The following is a 13,843-nucleotide window of genomic DNA, read 5'->3' as shown; positions in this document are numbered from 1 at the left end:
GCCTCGTGGAATGTACCAAATACTGTCCTGAAGTGGGAGCCAGAGGGGTGCCTGGGTGCAGAGTGGCCACCAGCGTATGGGTTGGTGACACTTGTGGTCATGTGGCTAACGGGAGCCCGCGCTCCCCCACATCATAGGAGATGATCGGACCACACATCACTAACCCAGGAAGAGGTCCAAACCCACAATCCCAAAGATGCTTTCCACTGAGTGCATGTTGCCTTCACGCCACGGAAAAGATGAAAAACGGTTAGGTCAAACCATCGGCAGTCTGGAGCCATCAGCATTTGCAGCAGATAAGAAGCAATGGGTGAACAGCTCCAACACGCACAGACCTCTGACAGAAAGGACAAGAAGAAACAACCCAGCCATTCGTCAATGAACAAAAGGATGTGCACAGTCAGTAAACCTCAAGAGCATCGCCAACCGACCGGCAAACGTGAAAACAATTCTCAAACTCACTCGTCTTCAGGAAACGCTCATTAAAGCCACAGGAGTCATCACTGTACCCTCATCACACCGGCAATGATTTAGTGGAGTAGTCGATGGAGACCCAGGCAGAAAGATCACCAAGGTCTCCGCGGGGCTGGGGGAAGGTGCGCCCCGGTCCCTGCAAGACCCCTGCGACTATTGGCTCCACAAGATGAATGTGACAGTGGAAGCTGCCCTTCCCACCACCCCGCCAGCAAAGCGGATCATTCATATCTTAACCTGTCATTCGGGAGAGCCTTCTTCGACATATTTTGGGCACTCGCGCAAACCTGTCGAATGACACACATGGCATGTCACAGGCTACAAGCTGCTCGGTGACACCGAGGAAGGTTCCAGAAGAAAGTCATCCCCGCTCACCGCTGATGCCACCACGCTCCCCATCTTGTAGGCAGTCGCGCAGGAGCACTGGATGGTTACTCAGGGCCTCCCCCCGACTTAAGGAACCTGGGAGTCTAGCCAAAGACGGGCCCCCCAAGGTCCTCCCAGGAACTCTCACCTCCTCGCCACCTCTGCCAGCAGGACACAAGGAGATGAAAGATGTGTCGTCGTCGAGGCACCTGGAGGTCTCAGTTGGTTGAGCGTCCGCCTCTTGGCTTCGGCTCAGGTCATGATCCCAGGGTCGTGTGATCCAGCCCTGTTATCGGGCTCCATGAGCCTGCTTAAGATTCTCGCCTTCTGTCTGCCCTCTTCCCCACTCGAGCTCTCTAAACATAAAAAGTGAAATTGAAAAATTTTTAAAAAGATGATGTGTAGCAGGCTCTCTTTCTCTCCACTGGCTGTTCCTCATCCACTTGGAATACGGTGATTTCAATCCCCGAGCTTCTAACCCTCCTTTGTCCTCACAACCTTCGGCTTCTCCTCACCTTCAAATTTCTCAAAGACACAGCACCAGCTTACTGTCTGACTTCTTTCTGTTCACGCGTCCACCACTCTTTGTGCCCCAGCTTCCTCTCTCTGTAAACTCAGCGAGGCTCCCGGGACGACTGCCAGCAGGTCCTTGTGGGCCTCAGCCAATGCTATCCCTGGTTGGTTTCTTTGACCTTCAAAGCGTCTGATCTAATAGGAAGGGTTTTTTATCACACATCACACCTGGAGCTTGGTGGGTGCCAGACCCGTGTCTGTGGGCCAGATGAGCAACTGAAGAGAGCAGTAAGTATGTGGATGGGAAGGAGTCGGGAAGTCCCCCAAGAAGGCCCTAGCTGTACTTCCTTGATTTAAGGCAGAACAGAGGGGAATGTGTGGCGTCTCTCTTTTTTAAAATTGACGTTAAAAAAATATCTTCACAATCCTTCCCATGGTTCCCCCAAAAGGGGGAAATGGGGAGAACTGTGAGCTCAGCTTTACAGAAAGTACAAGTGTCCCTGTTACACCCCACTGCAGATTTCACAACTAGGCTTGAGCACATTTGCTCTGGCTACCATTTACTGGAAGAAAAGCTGCTCCAGGAGAAGCCAGAAAGACCGAGTGGATGGTGAGGTCCCTGCGGCCCAACTGGACCCATGCATGCCTTCCCCTCCAGACACCATAAGCTGGCCGTGTGATCTAACCTGCACAAGACGTCCATGCGGCACGTGGCCACCTCTCAACCATGCAAGAAACATGTGTCCTGGACTCACAAGGTGCCCGGCACTGGGAACCAGACAATGAGCTCTCCCGCCCAGACCCCAATGGGCAGAACCACACGACGGACGAAAGAATGAAGTACAACATAAGATTGGATGGTGGCAGCAGCCAGAAGAAGGAGTCAGCAGGGAAGGTGATGGGCTGGGCATATGCAATGGTAGACCAGGTGCCCAGACCTGGCAGGGCAAAGGAAGAGGGCAGAGGGGAGGCCCCAGCCCCTGTGGTGACAGGCCTGAGCTCTTGGCTTGCTCCCTCAGGTTCAGAGATGTTGTACCTGGTGTGCCGGTGGCACCTGGGCTTTGGGCCACACCTGTGTAATCACCCCCTCTACTCCCGCATCACGCTGTCTTGATGACCGGGGCATCTCTGTGCAGCTCTCCAGTGTCCATGGGAACTGTTGCCTCGCCTAAAGCTCAGGCAGTGCCTGGGACCTGTCAACCTGCCAGGTGCTTGCCAACTCCTTCCTCTGGGTGACCGACCCTGCCACTCTGTGTTCACAGGGGGCAGACCGACCACAAGGTATCGTGACACAGACCATTGGACTCTGGTCTCTATTGCTTCCAGAACCTTCTCAGACAAGAGAGTCAGGCCCCCTGGGCCATGTACATGTAGACACTTTACTCCCCATGGCTCAGTTCTGCACACGGGGCTCACCTCAAAAGGCACCCCTCATGGAAGCCCTCCCTACTTTTTATTTTCCGTGGGACCCTCTCACTCCATCACTCTCCGGCTCTGTTAACCTTTGGCCATATCTGTCCTTGCAGGTACACAGGCTGTCTTGGTTTTGCACATGTCAGCTACTGGAACACCATGCAGGGTGGGGAAGGGCAAATTGCTTGTTCACGTCCGGGTCTTCAGTGTCCAGACCATGCCTGGCAGTGAGTGGGTGCTGCTTAGTGCCTAAGGAAGGAGAAAGGGGGACACGTTATTTGTGATTCCCAATCCCTGGCTCCTCCCACTGCCCGCTCCACCCCTGCCCTGCTTCCCTTCTAGAAGGTGCAGCTGGAGTAAGAATCCCTCACATTTATACACTTCTGTTTTCAATCTATGATGTCGACACCCAGAAAACAGGAGGTGCTCAGTGGGCATTGGTAGGATGAGTGAAGGAGTGAATGAGTGAATGAGTGAACGAATGCACAAAGTTTAATCAGAGCTCGCAGATTCCAGCCAAGGGAGTCAAGGGGCCTTCCCAGGAGAGCGGAGTTGAGCTCTTTCCTGAGGGAAGACCGAAATCGGCCTGGGAGCTGTGCCCAGGTGTGCCTGCATGTGCCCTGCACTGGTGGGTCGGAGACCCTCTTCCTGTGTCCTCCCTCTGCCTTGAATAGCTCAGCCTTCCCCTGTGCTGGAAGCCCAGCCCTGCCCTGGCTGTGCCTCTAGGCCCGACCCCTGTCCCTCCTTTCCTGCTCTCTGAAGTGGACGCCCCCTGGGGCTTCCCTCTCCTCTCCACCTGCTCCCTCCTGAACTGCTTAGAGCATTTCTCCCGCAGAGACATTGTTCTCCTTTGGAGCTTGAACCCTGTGGAGTAAAGGTGGGCAGGAGAGCTGAAGATCAAGAATGTCTGTGAAGAATGAGGGTGACTTTTGAAGACATTGAGGCCGTGGAGATTGAGGCGGCAGAAGGATGCTGCCTACGTCCATTTAGGAAGGCAGAAATGGGTCCCCTGAGCCCAGGGAAAGAGGCCACCATCCCCATTTCTGAGAGGCAGTGTCTATTGTTAGTGTGCTGGGGTCAGGTGCCTGCATCAGGCCCTGTGATGGGGAGGAGGAAGAATGTGTGTATAAATAGGTAGGTGCGTGAGCATGTGTGCACAGACACCCACAGACACACACGGCATAATTGTATGCGTCAAGCTAGTGCTTTAAAGCCGTAGATCTTGCCTACTATTGCTTCAAATGTAAAGGTATCTGCACAGTTAGATGCAGAAATTCTACTTCTAGTTATGTGTCCTAAAGGGATACTTACGTATGTATGCGAAGATGGGCAGTCAACGATGTTTATCGTAGCACGGTTGTAATAGCCACCACCATGCCCCCTGATGCACAGGAGACTGGGCAAGTCCAGGTCAAATGAGATGAATAAGTACAAATAAGTAAGCTGTCAGTGATGAGGCAAGAGCATTGACGCCAATACAGGAATATCACCAAGCCCCATCACTTTGTGAAAGAAAACAAGGGACGTTTGCATGTTTGAAAAGCTGCTGGGGGTACGCATCCTTTTGTTTAAATTTCCACTACTTTAAAAAAAAATTGTTATTATTTACTTATTTCTGTGAGAGATAAAGAGACAGAGTGCGAGTGGGAGAGGGGCAGAGAGGGAGGGAGACACGGAATCCGAGGCAGGCTCCAGGCTCTGAGTTGTCAGCACAGAGCCTGAAGCGGGGCTCAAACCCACAAACCGTGAGATCGTGGCCTGAGCCAAAGTCAGATGCTTAGCTGACTAAGCCAGCCAGCCCCTCCAAATTTTCACTACTTTCTTGTAATAACGTAAGAATGTCCAGTTTTCTTAGGTAATTTAAAGTCACCTCTCCGATGGCAGAGATCGAGGGGATGGTTGGGGCTGATGTGAAGCTATGTGCACGCTCAGTGAGGAGATTCCCCAGAAGCTCTTTCTGCTGGTATTTTTTACAAGGAGGAGCTATGCAGGCTTTGGAAGCAAAATGGAGTAGATTCTTGCCTGTCTTCATATTTGAAGGAAAAGGCTCTCCTTTATGAGGCTTCCCTCTGGGACACAGCCTGTCCTTTGGGTTTGAAAATCATTCAGCCTCCACAAGTTAGAGGCTCGTTCAGACAAAACTATCACATGCCTCGTGTTCCAAATCTCCTTCTGTCTGCTGGTTGTCCAGTGTACATCTTTGAGCACTTACTAAGAATCGAGAACTAGGCTAGGAATAGAATATGAGCAAAATTAAACATGTCTTTGCCTGCAAAGACGCTGCAAATACGTGTTCATAGCACATGCAAAAAGCGTGCTATGGGAATGAGTCACGGAAGCTCTGAAGGGAGCCACCTGCACGGTTGTGTGGTCTGTGTACTGACCAAGGGCTTTCTCAAGAGAGTATAATGAGAGGGGATTGAAATCTAGCCCACACTTTGCTGACCAAAACCTGTGCCCTAATGTAGGGCTGTATGCACCTGCTGGGGGCACCACCATCCCTCCCCAAGCCATAAGTCCCCAGGGCTATGTTTGGCCAGAGGCAGCATCCTTCCTAATCGTCTACCCAGAAGGGGAGTCGCATATTAATGCTTCCACTATTATCTGTAGGCTAGATGTGTCTGTGGATATGGCCTCGTCGGGGATATCAGGGAGGGCTTCCTGGAGGAAGTGACACATGCTCTCTGGATGAGGAATGAGAAGAGCTCTCCAGCCAAGAACCAGTGGAGGCCGAGGGTGGGAAAGGTCACGGTCCATGTGGGTGATGGTGATGGGAGGGGCATAGTGGCAGACGCTGCCTGAGCATCCCTGCTTCTCTTGTCTTTCGCACACTTGTGTGAGCATTCCGCATGACAGATGACTGGACACCGAGCTGCTGACTAAGAGCCCGCACTTTCTCTGAACGCAGCAGAAGTACACAGGACTTACCAGGAGCCTCACTGGGCCCCTGTGGAACAGCTCATCCTGACCCCTGCTGGCCAGAGCCAAACCAAATTTCCCCGCTGGCCTGAAACCTCATCGTCTTGTTCTTCCAGGGCATTCTAGTGAACAATTTATTTTATCTATTTTTAATTTTTTTTAATGCTTATGTATTTTTGAGAGAGAGAAATGGACAGAGAGGGAGAGAGAGAGAGAGAGAGAGAGAGAGAGAGAGAGAGAGAGAGGAAGTGGGGGAGGGGCAGAGAGAGAAGGAGACACAGAATCCGAAGCAGGCTCCAGGCTCCGAGCTGTTGGCACAGAGCTGGACGCAAGGCTCGCACCCAGGAACCTGGAGATCATGACCTGAGCCAAAGTCGGATGCCTGACGGACTGTGCCATCCGGGTGACCCTCAAAAACGTTTTTTTTTTAAAGCACCCTCTGAGGGGCGCCTGGGTGGCTCCGAAGGTTGAGCGTCCGGCTTCAACTCAGGTCATGATCTCGCAGTCAGTGAGTTCGAGGCCCGCGTGGGGCTCTGTGCTGACAGCTCAGAGCCTGGAGCCTGTTTCGGATTCTGTGTCTCCCTCTCTCTGACCCTCCCGTTCAGGCTCTGTCTCTCCCTGTGTCAAAAGTAAATAAACCGTTAATAAATAAATAAATAAATAAATAAATAAATAAATGCACCCTCTGAGCATGGCTTGTGGGCGCCTCTGGAAGTAAAAGAGAGGAACCCCCTTTGACCGTCAGTTAAGTAGCTACAAGGAGGCGTCAGAAGGTCTCACTATGGACAGGTGCAGATGGCAGTGTGGGGAGAGCTGGAGGCGCCTGAGCATTCTACAAAGTCAACCCCATCGGTGGGCGGAGACTTACTGTCTGGCTACAGGGCACATCAGAGGCACGAAGCCTGTGACTTGCCCAAGGTCCCAGAACTCTGCAGAAGTGCCTCCAGGGAGTTTGGGGGAGGACGGGTGTTCCTGGCTGTTTCTGCTCAATCACAGACACTCTTAATTTAGCTCCCTCCACGATGGGGTCCCCTGGGCATGATGTTTTCAAGTCTCACTGCACAAACAACTTTGTAAACTGATGGAATCCTCCTCCCTTGTTTTATGCAGAAGAGTAACCGAGGGAACAGGGAAACGGAGGTTGTCAGTATCACAGGTGATTAGTGGCAGATCCGGGGCCGGGACCCAGAACTGTTTAGAAGATGGAAGTTGTACACTTGAGTTCTGAACCCTGGCTGCACATGAGAATTACCTTGGAAATGTTTTAAAAATTGCCATGTCTGGGCCCACTCTGCTCAATTGCATCAGAATCTTTAAGGGTGACACGCACATTCGGTATCTTCGAAAGCTTCCCAGGATATTCAAATGCACAGCTCTGACAACACTGCTGGGTAGAAACCTTCAATGGGAGGAATCACAGGTCCTCTGCATGGAAAAGTAGCACTGCTGTCCTGCTGGACTATTCAGACATTCTGTTTCTACTTGTGACAGATTTGGTAGGTTGTGTTTTCTTTTTCATCTAAGCTGTCAAATTTATTGGCATAAAACCATTTAAACATTTCCTTGTCCATTTATCTATCTATCTATCTATCTATCTATCTATCTATCTATCTATCTATTCATTCATTCATTTATTTTATTGACGTGTTTTATTTTTTATTTTTATTTTTTTAATTTACATCCAAATTAGTTAGCATATAGTGCAACAATGATTTCAGGAATAGATTCCTTAGCACCCCTTACCTATTTAGCCCATCCCCCTTCCCACTGCCCCTCCAGTAACCCTCAGTTTGTTCTCCATATTTATGAATCTCTTCAGTTCTGTCCCCCTCCCTGTTTTTATATTATTTATGTTTCCCTTCCCTTATGTTCATCTCTTTTGTCTCTTAAAGTCCTCATATGATTGAAGTCATATGATTTTTGTCTTTCTCTGACTAATTTCACTTAGCATAATATCCTCCAGTTCCATCCATGTAGTTGCAGATGGCAAGATTTCACTCTTTTTGACTGTCAAGTAATGCTCCATTGTGTGTGTGTGTGTGTGTGTATATATATATATATATATATATATATATATATATATATATATATATATATATATATATATATAAAACACTACTTCTTTATCCATTCATCCAATATTTGGATGTCAAGTAATGCTCCATTGTGTGTGTGTGTGTGTGTGTGTGTGTGTGTGTATATACATACATATATATATATATATGTATATATATATATATATATGTATGTATATGTATATATATATATATATATATATATCTCACTACTTCTTTATCCATTCATCCAATATTTGGACTCTTTCCTTGTCCTTTCAATGTCTGTAGGGTCTGTAAGGATGTACATATTTTTATTCCTTATGTCAATAACTTATATTATCTTTCTCTCTCTCTTTTTAAAATTAACACAGTATTGGGCACTTGGGTGGGTGAGTCAGTGAGCATCCGAGTCTTGATTTTGGCTTGGGTCATGATCCCAGGGTCGTGGGATCAAGACACGTAGTGAGCTCCACACTGAGCCTGGAGCCTGCTTAAGGTTTTCTTTCTCTCTCCTCTCCCCCCTCCTGTACTCATGCTCTGTTTCTCTCTCTAAAATTAAAAACTAAATAAATAAAAGTTAAATTAAAATAAATTAATACAGTATTATTAGGGGGGTCTAGCAATTTTATTACTCTTTCCAAAGAAAAGCTTTTCAATTTGTTAAAATTCTTTCTGCTTTTGTCTATTTCCTATTTTACTAATTATTGCTGTCCTACTTATAATTTCCTCAGGTAAGTCAATTGATTTCCTTAGTTACTCCCCATTGGTCCCCTCCCACCAACATTTGGCAACCACTAATCAATCTACTTTCTGTTTCTGTGGATTTTCTTAATCTGGACATTTCATATGATAGTCATAGAAACTGTGGCCTTTTCTTTTACATAATTTTTTCAGGGTCCATCCATGTTGTTGTAGCCCTGCATTCCTTCATTAGCCCTTCAGTTCTTTTTATGTTTCACTGTATGGAAATCACACTTTATCTTCTGATATGTTGATGGATATCTCAGATTGTTTCCACTTTTTGGCGATCATGAGTAATGCTTCTAGGAAAATTTGTGTACAAGTTTTTGTGTGGAAATATGTTTTCCGTTTTCTTAGACATACTTTGGAGTGCAATTAATTGCTTGTGTCATTAGGAACTCTATGTGTAACATTTTGAGAAAAATGTCAAAAGTTTTCCAAAATGGCAGCGGTTCCATTTTACAATCACATAGCAAAGTCTGATCGTTCCAATTTTGCCATATCCTTGCCCAAGCTTGTGATGTTGTCTTCTTCCTTTTAGCCATCCTAGTGGGTGTAGAGTGTTATATCATTCAAAATACTCTGTTTCACTTGTGATTTATTCCTTGATCTCTGGCTTGTTTCAAAGTGTGTTCTCCAATTTATAAGATTTTAGAGTTTTTATCAGGTTATTGATTGACATTAATTTCTGTTTTAAATATAAGTTATTGTCAATTAGGCTAGCATACAGTGTATATACAGTGTGCTCTTGGCTTCGGGAGTAGATTCCCATGATTCGTTGCTTACGTAGAACACCCAGTGCTCATCCCAACAAGTGCCCTCCTCAATGCCCATCACCCATTTCTCCCTTTCTCCCCCACTCCTCAGCAACCCTCAGTTTGTTCTCTCTATTTAAGAGTCTCTTATGGTTTGCCTCCCTCTGTTTGAAATTATTTTTCCCCTTCCCTCCCCCATGGTTTTCTGTTAAGTTTCTCAAGTTCCACACATGAGTGAAAACATATGCTGCTTTCTGTGACTGACTTATTTCACTCAGCATCATACCCTCCAGTTCCATCCACGTGGCTGCAAATGGCAGGATTTCATTCTTTCTCATTGCCAAGTCGTATTCCTTTGTGTATATAAACCACATCTTTATCCATGATTAACATTAATTTCTCACCTAATTCCAGTGTGGTTAGAGAACGTACACTATATGCTTTAATTCTTTTGAAATGTATATATTTAAAAATTATATAAATGGAATAATTCACTATATAGCATTTTGAAATTAGATTCTTTTACTTAATGATATGCATTTGAATTCTTCCTGTGTTGCACGTGTCAATAGTTTCCTATTGCTGAGTAGTTTTTCATTGTGTACATAAACCACAATTTATTCATCTATTTGGGTTGCTTAACAGTTTTGACTCTAAGGAATAAAGCATTTATGTAGAACTCTTTATGTGGACACACAGTTTCATTTTTCTTAAAAACCTAGAAATGGAATTGTTGGGTCATTGATTGAATGCATGTTTATACTAAATTCACAAGGAATTTTCTAACATAGCTGACATGCTTTCCATTCCACTGGCAACATTTAAGAATTTCATGTATTCCAACACTCTACAAAATTCGAAATTCTCAGTCTTTCTGTTTGGTGCTATTATGTTAGTTGTGCACTGGTATCTCGTTGTGGTTTTAATTTTCACTATCTCTAGTGATCAATACTGTTGAATGTTCTTTTACCTGTGTCTTTAACCATATACATGTTCTTTGGTGAATTACCTGTTTGTGTCCTTTATTGCTTGTTTAATCTTGTTATTTTTGAATTGTAAGTATTCTTTACATATTCTGGAAACAAATAATTTGTCAGGTAAAAGTTTTGGAAATCCTTCCTCCTACTCTGTGGCTTGGCTTACATTTTATTTTCCTAATAGTGGTCTTATGAAAGCAATGTTCTTAATTCTGATAAAGCCCAATATATCTTTTTAAATTAAAAATTGTATTTGAGATACTTGTACATTTGAGATTGTAAGAAATAACCCAGTTGTCAGAAATAATACAGAGAAGTCCCGTGTACCCTTTACTGAGTTTCCACCAAAGGCAACACTTTGCAAAAATATACTTCAATATAACCACCAAGATATTGACATTGGTATAACCAAGGTACAGAACATTTACATCCACAGGGATCCCTCATGTTGCCCTGATGTAGCTACAGGCACTTTTCTTTTTCTACCTCTGCCTGCTTAACTTAACTCCGGAAATGTGTTCTCTATTTCTATAATTTTGTTATTTTGAGACTGTTATATAAATGGAATCATACAGTATGTAACTATTTTGAGATGAGCTTTATTGCACTCAGAGTAAATCCCTTGAGATTAATCCCAAGGAGTTGCTAGTATTCCTTTTTTTATTTCCAGTAATATTCCATGGTATGGATATACCACAGTTAGTTTAACAATTAACCCACTGAAGGATATTTAGGTAAATTCCCATTTTTCACTGTTGCCAATAAAGCTATGAATTGTGTCTATAAGTATCTACATGAACATAAGTTTAGAATTATTTCCCGGGAGTATTGTTGCTCGATCTTTGATAATTCCATCACTAATTTTAAAAGAAACTTTCTAATTATTTTCCAGAGTAACTCCACCATTTTAAATTCCCACCAGCAATGTAGGAACAATTCAGTTTCTCCAAATCTTTACTAGCTTTTGGTGTACTCACTATTTTTAAAATTTCTGTTGTGTTGATGGTGTGGATTTCAGTATGCTTTTAATTTCCATTTCCCTAGTGGAAAAGAGGTTGAACATTGTTTCATGGGCTGATATGACATCTTTGTATCCTATTTAGTGAGATGTCTGTTCCTATCTTTTGCTCAGTTTTTAATTGGATTTTTTAAATGTTGACTTTCACAGATTCTGTATGTAGTTTAAAATAAGGCTTTTGTTGGAAATATAATTTGAAAATATGTGTCCCAGTCTCTACTTTGTCATTTTGTTATCTTGACAGGGCCTTTTGAAGAGCAAAGTGGTTAATTTGGATGAAGTCCACCAAATTATGCTGGTGTCCAGATCTTTGCTTAACCCTAAATCCCCAAGTGTTTGTCCCCGACTATAGTTCTTCAAGGTTTAGTTTTGTGCTTTATATTTTTTACCCACGATTCATTTTTATTCATTTCTGTGTAAGTGATGTGACTCAGGTCGACTTTCAGATTCTGTGCTATTGTTGTTGTGTATTTTACTCTGCATGTGTTACAAACACCACGCCTCAGTGTTGTTATTCTTCTCTAAGGAGCTAAAAGTCTCTTAAAGAGACTTGAATAATGAGTAAATATATATTTTCTCACTTATTCCCCACTTGTGGTCTTCATTAGTTTTCACGTAAATGCCTGTTTCCATCTATTATCATTTCCCTCGTTCCCGAAGAACTTCCTTTACTATTTCGTGTACCAGGTCTGCTTATCACGAATCCTTTCAGCCTTCCTTTTACACATAAATTGTGTTTATTCCAGCTTCACTTTTGAAATATACTTTTGTTCTGATTAGTATCCTAAGTGGACAGGTTTGTGTTTGTTTTCCCTCAGTGGAGATGCTCTCTCCCGTCTTCTTCCCTGGGGTCTTTAGACTTACCTTTGTTCCTGTTTATGGAATGTTTCTTTGTTCCCTGAATGCTTTTTTTTTTTTTTGGTTTTTAAAATATGTTGTGTATTTTTCTCAACCTAATATGTTTTTATTTATTTATTTAAAAAATTTTTAAATGTTTATTTATTTATGAGAGAGACAGAGACAGAGCGTGAGCAGGGTAGGGGAAGACAGAGAGGGAGACACAGAATTGGAAGCAGGCTCCAGGTTCCGAGCTGTCGGCACAGAGCCTGACACGGGGCTTGAATTCCCAAATGAGATCATGACCTGAGCTGAAGTCGGATGCTCAACCAACTGAGCCACCCAGGTGTCCCATCAACTGGGTGTGTTTTTAAAGATTCTACCACAATCTGTACATTTGTCTGAAGTTTTCTCTTTTTCATTCCTAGATAACATCTCCATCTCTGAACCTGTGCTCTTTGTTAACTACAACTTAGACGATGAACCTGTGAGCTATTTTTAGTCTAGAATCTCTGATTGCTTTTAGAATTTTTCTCTCCATCACTGGTTTTGAAGAAATTAGTTATGCTGTACCTTTGTGTGGTTTTCATGTTTCTTGTGCTTCAGGGCCATTGAGATTCTTCCATCTGGGAGTTTATAGTTTTCATCCAATTTAGAAATTTTTCACCATCATTTCTTCAAATATGTTTCTCTTCGAACTGCTTCTTATTCTAGGGCTCTTAATATTATTAGGTAGCTAAATACTCCATTTTATGTTTTGAATCGTTTTAGTCCCTGTGTTTCATTTTTCAGAGCTGGTATCACTGTGTCTTCTGGGTCGCTGATTTTTTCTTCTGTGACATCTACTTTGCCACCCACACATGTGTCATATGTTGACCCTGATTTCATGAAATCCATAGTCTGTTCAAGTAGACCCAATTCTCTTGCCCATGTTTGATGTGAGTTTCCTTTCTTCCGTCCCCTGTAATCTTCTGAATACAGAACCTTTAACTTTGAAAGCATATGTTCCCCCTTACTAAATCAGCCAACTGGTTCCTCTAAGACAGAGAGAAGGTTTCTTTGTAATACCGTAATAATGAATGTGGCAAAAAGTATCATTTCTTGATTTTTAAAGTTTATTTAGTATATACAGAGAGAGAGAGAGAGAGAGAGAGAGAGAGAAACCAAAGCAGGCTCCAGGCTCTGAGCTGTCAGCACAAAGCCAGTCAAACTAAAAACTTTGAGATCATGACCTGAGCTGAAGTCTGACACTTAACCAAGTGAGCCACCCAGGGACCGTGTCATTGTTTCTATACTGAAGTACCTTCCTCTTCACCACAGTTACCTTCCTTGTATGAACCTGCTTCAAATTCTGTGCCTCTCTCTCTCTCTGCCCCTCCTCCCACTTGCACTCTGTCTCTGTCTCTCTCTCTCTCTCAAAAATAAAAAAAAAAAAATTAAAGAAAAAGATGCATAAATTCTAGGAATCTAATGAACAACGTAGTGATTACAGTTAACGGTACTGTACACTTGAAATTTGCTAAGAGAGTAGTTCTTAAGTGTCCTCGCCTCACACACATGATCCTAACCGTGAGATGTTGGGGTTTTTAACCACCTTGACTGTGGTGATCATTTCACAATATATCCTGCATTAAACCAACAGAGTGCACCCCTTAAAAATAAGGTACAGTATGTATTTCAATAAAACAGCCTGGTGTGGCACGAGGGAGGCAGAGAACCTAGAGGAGACTGTCAGGGAGGCATAAAGGGAGATTGGAAGCAGGCAGAAGGCCC

Source organism: Panthera onca (genome assembly GCF_046562875.1).
Source record: "Panthera onca isolate mPanOnc1 chromosome Y unlocalized genomic scaffold, mPanOnc1 haplotype 2 h2.ChrY_unloc_1, whole genome shotgun sequence".
NCBI lineage: Eukaryota > Metazoa > Chordata > Mammalia > Carnivora > Felidae > Panthera > Panthera onca.
The sequence above is the reverse complement of the archived record's forward strand: the minus strand, read 5'-3'. Positions refer to the sequence as shown.